Below are 6,901 nucleotides of genomic sequence, written 5' to 3' on the forward strand. Positions count from 1 at the left end.
TCTCTTTTTCTGTTTTGCATATAGGGTTATCATTACCATCTTGCTAAATTCCATATATATGTGTTAGTATACTGTATTGGTCTTTATCTTTCTGACTTACTTCACTCTGTATAATGGGCTCCAGTTTCATCCATCTCATTAGAACTGACTCAAATGAATTCTTTTTAATGGCTGGGTAATATTCCATGGTGTATATGTACCACAGCTTCCTTATCCATTCGTCTGCTGATGGGCATCTAGAAAAACATGGAACGCTTCACGAATTTGCGTGTCATCCTTGCGCAGGGGCCATGCTAATCTTCTCTATATCGTTCCAATTTTAATATATGTGCTGCCGAAGCGAGCACTACATATCTTTTTTAAAATTCTTGATATACTGTATTCAGGTTCCAAATGGCCAGAAAATTCAAATAACCAAATTTTTCTGTAGAATATACAATCATCATTAATTTTCATAACAATGACACTAAACTGCTTCAAGATACTTGTTATTGTCCCAAAACTCTTATGTGATGCTCAGAGTAGGACTATTTTTCAATCTTCTAATTCTATAAAAAATTAACTCATATGATATAATAGACTTAATTATCTAAAATATTCAAGTAACCAGAGGAACCCCCTTATTCTCTAACAGTGCTAAGTGAAGACAGTTTTCCACAAATTTATAATTTCTTTATTACTTTAGTAGCTGGTTGTGAGATATGAACAAGCGACTATATCATCCTCATTTGTACAAATGTTCCTCTTGAACAGAAGGCGTGTAACTGAATGGAGCTAGAAGAAACATCACCCACACTGACCAATCTTCCTTTAAATTCATGACATTCACAGCACTAATTCACATTAATTTCAAGCACACCCTTCACAGTGCCCAGCAATCACCGTGCATTTCCCTAGTCCTAATCCTAGGAAGATGATTCTGTATTTTTTCATCTCGCCTCAACCTTCCCACACCTCCTCTGCCATCTTCTCTCTCAGCCTTCGACCTTGATTGTTATTTCACTGAGAAATAGAAACAATCAGAAGAGAACTTCCACAAGTTCCCACCCACACCTCCACCCACTCATCAGCATCTGGGCTCTAAATGCTGCCTTCTCTCCTGTTACCAGGGATGAACTGTCCGCATTCCTATCTAAGGCTGAACTTTCTGCTTGTTCACTAGATCCCAAGTGTTCTAAACATCCAAGAACATAGCTCCAGAAGTCCCTCCTCTTTCTTTCTCCTGCATCACCATTTTCCCCTCTTCACTGGATCATTCCACCAACATACAAAGTGATATTATTTCTCTATGTTGCCTTCCATCTACAAGCTCATATTTCCATTCTTTACGGTAATTCCTCTAAAGATTTTTTTCCACTAAAGATTTATCTCTAAACCCTATTCTACCATTCTGTCTAGAATCTCCTTTAATCAAGCTTCTGCTTCTTCTGCAAAAGAAGTTTTCCACCAATGGTACCCCACATTGCTAACCCAACAACTAGTGCCTTTATTTGACCCCTCAATAATGTCTGACACCATTGTTTGTTCCCTCCTTATGGAAATACTCTATTAACTTGTCTTCCAGGATTTGCACTTTCTTGGTTTTCCTCCTATTTCTCAGCCTTTGCTCATTTCTCCATATTTAATCAACCTCTAATATTGGGGTATGCCAGGATTCAGTCCTTGGCCCTCTTTTCTCTCATGTGCATTCATTCTCTTAATGATTGCATTTCTCATCATGGCTTAACATTCTACCTATAAACTAACAACTCCTAAATTTATATCTCTGGTCCAGACCTCTCCCCAGACTCCAAACCTAGATGCCCAACTGCCTACTCAATATCTCCACTTGAATGTCTAGTGGGCATCTCTAACTTAACACTTAATCTTCCCCATAGAAGGCTTGCTCCTCATTTCAGTCTTCCTCTTTCCATTTTGTGATCCACACAGTCAAAGGCTTTGGCATAGTCAATAAACCAGAAATAGATGTTTCTCTGGAACTCTCTTGCTTTTTCGATGATCCAGTGGATGTTGGCAATTTGATCTCTGGTTCCTCTGCCTTTTCTAAAACCAGCTTGAACATCTGGAAGTTCATGGTTCATGTATTGCTGAAGCCTGGCTTAGAGAATTTTGAGCATTACCTTACTAGCATGTGAGATGAGTGCAATTGTGCAGTAGTTTAAGCATTCTTTGGCATTGCCTTTCTTTGGGATTGGAATCAAAACTGACCTTTTCCAGTACTGTGGCCACTGCTGAGTTTTCCAAATTTGCTGGCATATTGAGTGTAGCACTTTCACAGCATCATCTTTCAGGATTTGAAATAGCTCAACTGGAATTCCATCACCTCCACTAGCTTTGTTCATAGTGATGCTTTCTAAGGCCCACTTGACTTCACATTCCAGGATGTCTGGCTCCAGGTGAGTGATCATCGTGATTATCTGGGTCGTAAAGATCTTTTTTGTACAGTTTTTCTGTGCATTCTTGCCACCTCTTCTTAATAGCTTCTGCTTAGGTTAGGTCCATACAAGTTCTGTCCTTTATCGAGCCCATCTTTGCATGAAGTTCCCTTGGTATCTCTAATTTTCTTGCAGAGATCTCTAGTCTTCCCTATTCTGTTGTTTTCCTCTATTTCTTTGCATCAACCACCTAGGAAGGCTTTCTTATCTCTCCTTGCTATTCTTTGGAACTCTGCATTCAAATGGGCATATCTTTCCTTTTCTCCTTTGCTTTTTGCTTCTCTTCTTTTCACAGCTATTTGTAAGGCCTCCTCAGACAGCCATTTTGCTTTTTTGCATTTCTTTTCCATGGGGATGGTCTTGATCCCTGTCTCCTGTACAATGTCACGAACCTCTGTCCATAGTTCATCAGGCACTCTGTCTATCAAATCTACTCCCTTAAATCTATTTCTCACTTCCACTGTGTAATCATAAGGGATTTGACTTAGGTCATACCTGAATGGTCTAGTGGTTTTCCCTACTTTCTTCAATTTAAGTCTGAATCTGGCAATAAGGAGTTCATGATCTGAGCCACAGTCAGCTCCCGGTGTTGTTTTTGCTAACTGTATAGAGCTTCTCCGTCTTTGGCTGCAAAGAATATAATCAATCTGATTTCAGTGTTGACCATCTGGTGATGTCCCTGTGTAGAGTCTTCTCTTGTGTTGTTGGAAGATGGTGTTTGCTATGACCAGTGCACTCTCTTGGCAAAACTCTATTAGCCTTTGCCCTGCTTCATTCTGTACTCCAAGGCCAAATTTGCCTGTTATTCCAGGTGTTTCTTGACTTCCTACTTTTGCATTCCAGTCCCCTATAATGAAAAGGACATCTTTTTTGGATGTTAGTTCTAGAAGGTCTTGTAGGTCTTCATAGAACCGTTCAACTTCAGCTTCTTCAGTGTTACTGGTTGTGGCATAGGGATTGGGGGCAGGAGGAGAAGGGGATGACAGAGGATGAGATGGCTGGATGGCATCACCAACTTGATGGACACGAGTTTGAGTAAACTCCAGGAGTTGGTGATGGACAGGGAGGCCTGGCATGCTGCAATTCATGGGGTCACAAAGAGTTGGACATGACTGAGCAACTGAACTGAACTTTCTGTTTTGACCAAGGAGTCAACCTTGACACTTCTCTGTGTCTTACACCCTGGTCTGTCAGCAACATGTCATCTCTGTCTTCAAAATGTATCCAGAATCTAATGACTTCTCATCTTTTCTACCACTTCCTTCCTGACCCAAGGCATCGTTATCTCTCTCCTGAATTATATAAAAAGTCTCCTTACTGGATTCCCTTTCTCCCCTGTGCTCTACTCTCTTAAGAGTCAGAGAGACAAGTCTTTACTGTGGTCTACAAGACTGTACACAATTTACCTCACCCAAACCTTCCCTCTCCGACCTCATTTCCTATGATTCCCACCCCCCAACACACCCACTCTGCTCCAGTCACACTGACTTTCCAACTTAGCAGACACATTCCCTCCTAAAGACCTTTCACTATAATTCCCTCCGCTCTTCCCGAGCTATCTCCATGACTCACTCTCTTGCCTCCTTCACATCTTTGCACAGATGTCACCTGTTCCATGAGGCATTTCCTGACCATCCTATTTAAAACTGCAACCCGCCCTCTCCACCAACACACCCTACCCCTTTTACCTGCTTTATTTTTCTTCTCAGCACTTATCACCACCTGCCGTGCTATCGATTTTATTTATCTGGCTAGAGGTTAGGCTGTGTTTAGGCTGTGTTTACTGTAGCTATGGGTGTCAGAAATTATATTTTCCTCAGGTGTTCTTGTTTTTGGCTCCCTTGTCTTTGGGTTCCCTGAGAGGCAGTCCACGGGGTCGCAAGAGTTGGACATGACTTGGCGACTGAATAGCAACAATGGAGGTGCCTTAAATATAATTTGAGATGCACAGTTCTTTCAGTGGTTATTCTAAAGGAGCCCTGAGGATGTGGTGGTCGAGTGTGGGGGAAGAGGAAGCGTTTTATAATCCTGTGATTAGGTCTCAGCCTTCAGTGAGCTTGTCTCCCTGGGCTGTGACCTTCACAGGTGCTTTTGATTCCTCCCTCCACCCCACCCACTCCCATTACACACTTATGTCAGACAAGAAGGTTAAAGGGTGTGGAACTGGGTATTTCCCTTCCCTTGGGTCAGTTAGTAAAACCCTGGTAGGTTAGGCTCTGATAAAACAGTTTCTCTTAAGGGGTGTGCTCAGTCACTCAGTCACGTCCAACTCTTTGTGACCTCATGGACTGTAGCCTGCCAGGCTCTTCTGTCCATGGGGATTCTCCAGGCAAGAATACTGGAGCAGGTTGCCATGCCCTCCTCCAGGGGATCTTCCCAATCCAGGGATCGAAACCAAGACTACCCCGCATTGCAGGTGGATCCTTTTCTGTCTAAGCCACCAGGGAAGCCCAAGAATACTGAACTGATAGCCTATCCCTTCTCCAGGGGGTCTTCCTGACCCAGGAATTGAACCGGGGTCTCATGTATTGCAGGCCGATTCTTTACCAACTGAGGTTCTCTTAAGGGCAGACCTTGTTAAAAAGAACAGAATGTTCTGGGTGTATTTCAAAATGGCTACTTTCCCCTCCTCTGGCAGAAACACAAGGGGATTTCTCTCTGATCTTTACCGTGAGAACCTAATAGGGCTGCTGGAGGTAAAACTCATAAAAGTGTGGGGTCCTTCCCGAACAGTGAGCCCCTCCGAAGTTTTCATCTCACACTTGTCTGCAGCCTCTAGCAATTTATCAGTTAGGTTTTCCAACTCTGGCACTGGTTCCCAAGGAGTTTTCTACCCTGGACTTCTGATTCTCTGTAACAGCCTGTTTGTCTCTCCAATTTTCATGGCAGTGGTTTATCTTATGACCTCGGTTTTCTGATGGATCTAAGAAGAGTTGTTGGTTTTCAGTTTGTTTAGCTTTTTGTTGTTGTGTGGAGGTGAGAATTTTCATTGGAAGGACTGATACTGAAGCTGAAACTCCAATACTTTGACCAACTGATGCAAAGAACTAACTCACTGGAAAAGACCCTGATGCTGGGAAAGATTGAAGGCAGGAGGAGAAGGGGATGACAGAGGATGAGATGGTTGGATGGCATCACTGACTCAATGGACATGAGTTTGAGCTAACTATGGGAATTGGTGATGGACAGGGAAGCCTGGAGTGCTGCAGTCCATGGGGTCGCAAAGAGTCAGACATGACTGAACGACTGAACTGACTGGAGGTGAGAAATGACTTCCAAGCTCTTTACCTTCTGGACCAGAAATAGGAAGTCCATATTATGTATTTTATTCATTTATTTTTATCTATCATCCTCCTCTCCCACTAGGATGCAAGTTCTATAAATGGCAGGGGTGTCTGTCCGGTATGTTCACCACAGTATCCCCAGTGCTTAGAACAGTGCTGATGCAGAGTAGGCCCTCGGAAATTATTTCCTTAAAGAAATTGAATAAATGAAAACACACAGTCCAGTAGTTTCTACTAGCCCAGAAACTTCTTATTGGGCCACTGAATAAGGGCCTTCACCTATACTGTCCCTCTACCTGGGAAGCTCTTTTTTATCCTCCACTTTGCTCTTTACTTTTTTAATTCCTGTGCATTCATGTGTGAGTTTAAATGTCAGTTCCTCAGGGAAACCTTTCCTGACCTTCAGGTTGAGGATCATGAGCACTCATAACCCTGCTATTCTCTCTCACACTTACTATGGTTAAATAGCTATATAATTATTTATTTAATATTTAATTTATCACATGTTTATAAATTCTTTAAAGGGAGAAATTATATCTCTTCTATTCACTTTAGTATCCCTGGCACCTAACAGACTGCTTGACATACATTGTGTGCTTAATCACTCAGTCATGTCCAACTCTGACACATATTAGATACTCAGTAAATATTTGTTGTATGAATACAGACAGCAGTTGTCTAGGTAAGATAACTGTATTATTGCTACTTAACAAATTGCCCCAAAACTTAGTGCTTTAACAGTAACAGTAATCATGTATTAATCTCTTATATCTTCATAGACCTTCTATGGGTCAGGAATTTGAGAGTGGCTTAGCTCAATGGTCTGACTGGAGGTCTCTCCTGAGGTTACTGTTAAGACATTAGCCAGAGCTACAACTATCTGAAAACCTGTCTGGAGCTGAAGGATGGACATCTATGGTGGATCTTTCACATGGCTGGCAAGTTTGCAGTGACCATTGACAGGAGGTCTCTGTCATTTCTCTTGGTGACCTCTTTCAAGACATAGTCTCTTTCAAGACATATTCTCACAATTCTCACAATTGTCATATTCTCATATGACAATTAGCCTCCCCCCCAACAGTATGACAATTAGATGGCCCGAGACGGGCCATCTAAGAGAGATCAAATGGAAATGTAATATTTTTTATGAGATAGTCTCAGAAGTCACAAGTCGTGACTTAT

General features: G+C 42.0%; 1 non-coding gene across 1 annotated transcript; it reads right to left on the bottom strand.

Moving 5' to 3' along the window:
* Positions 1-240: 240 nt before the first annotated feature.
* On the bottom strand, positions 241-347 carry LOC139035836 (U6 spliceosomal RNA). The gene has a single exon (XR_011488540.1). It is a non-coding gene; the product is annotated as a U6 spliceosomal RNA (small nuclear RNA).
* Between the last annotated feature and the right edge of the window lie 6,554 nt (positions 348-6,901).

This window comes from Odocoileus virginianus, chromosome 6, assembly GCF_023699985.2.
Source record: "Odocoileus virginianus isolate 20LAN1187 ecotype Illinois chromosome 6, Ovbor_1.2, whole genome shotgun sequence".
Classification (NCBI taxonomy): Eukaryota; Metazoa; Chordata; class Mammalia; order Artiodactyla; family Cervidae; genus Odocoileus; species Odocoileus virginianus.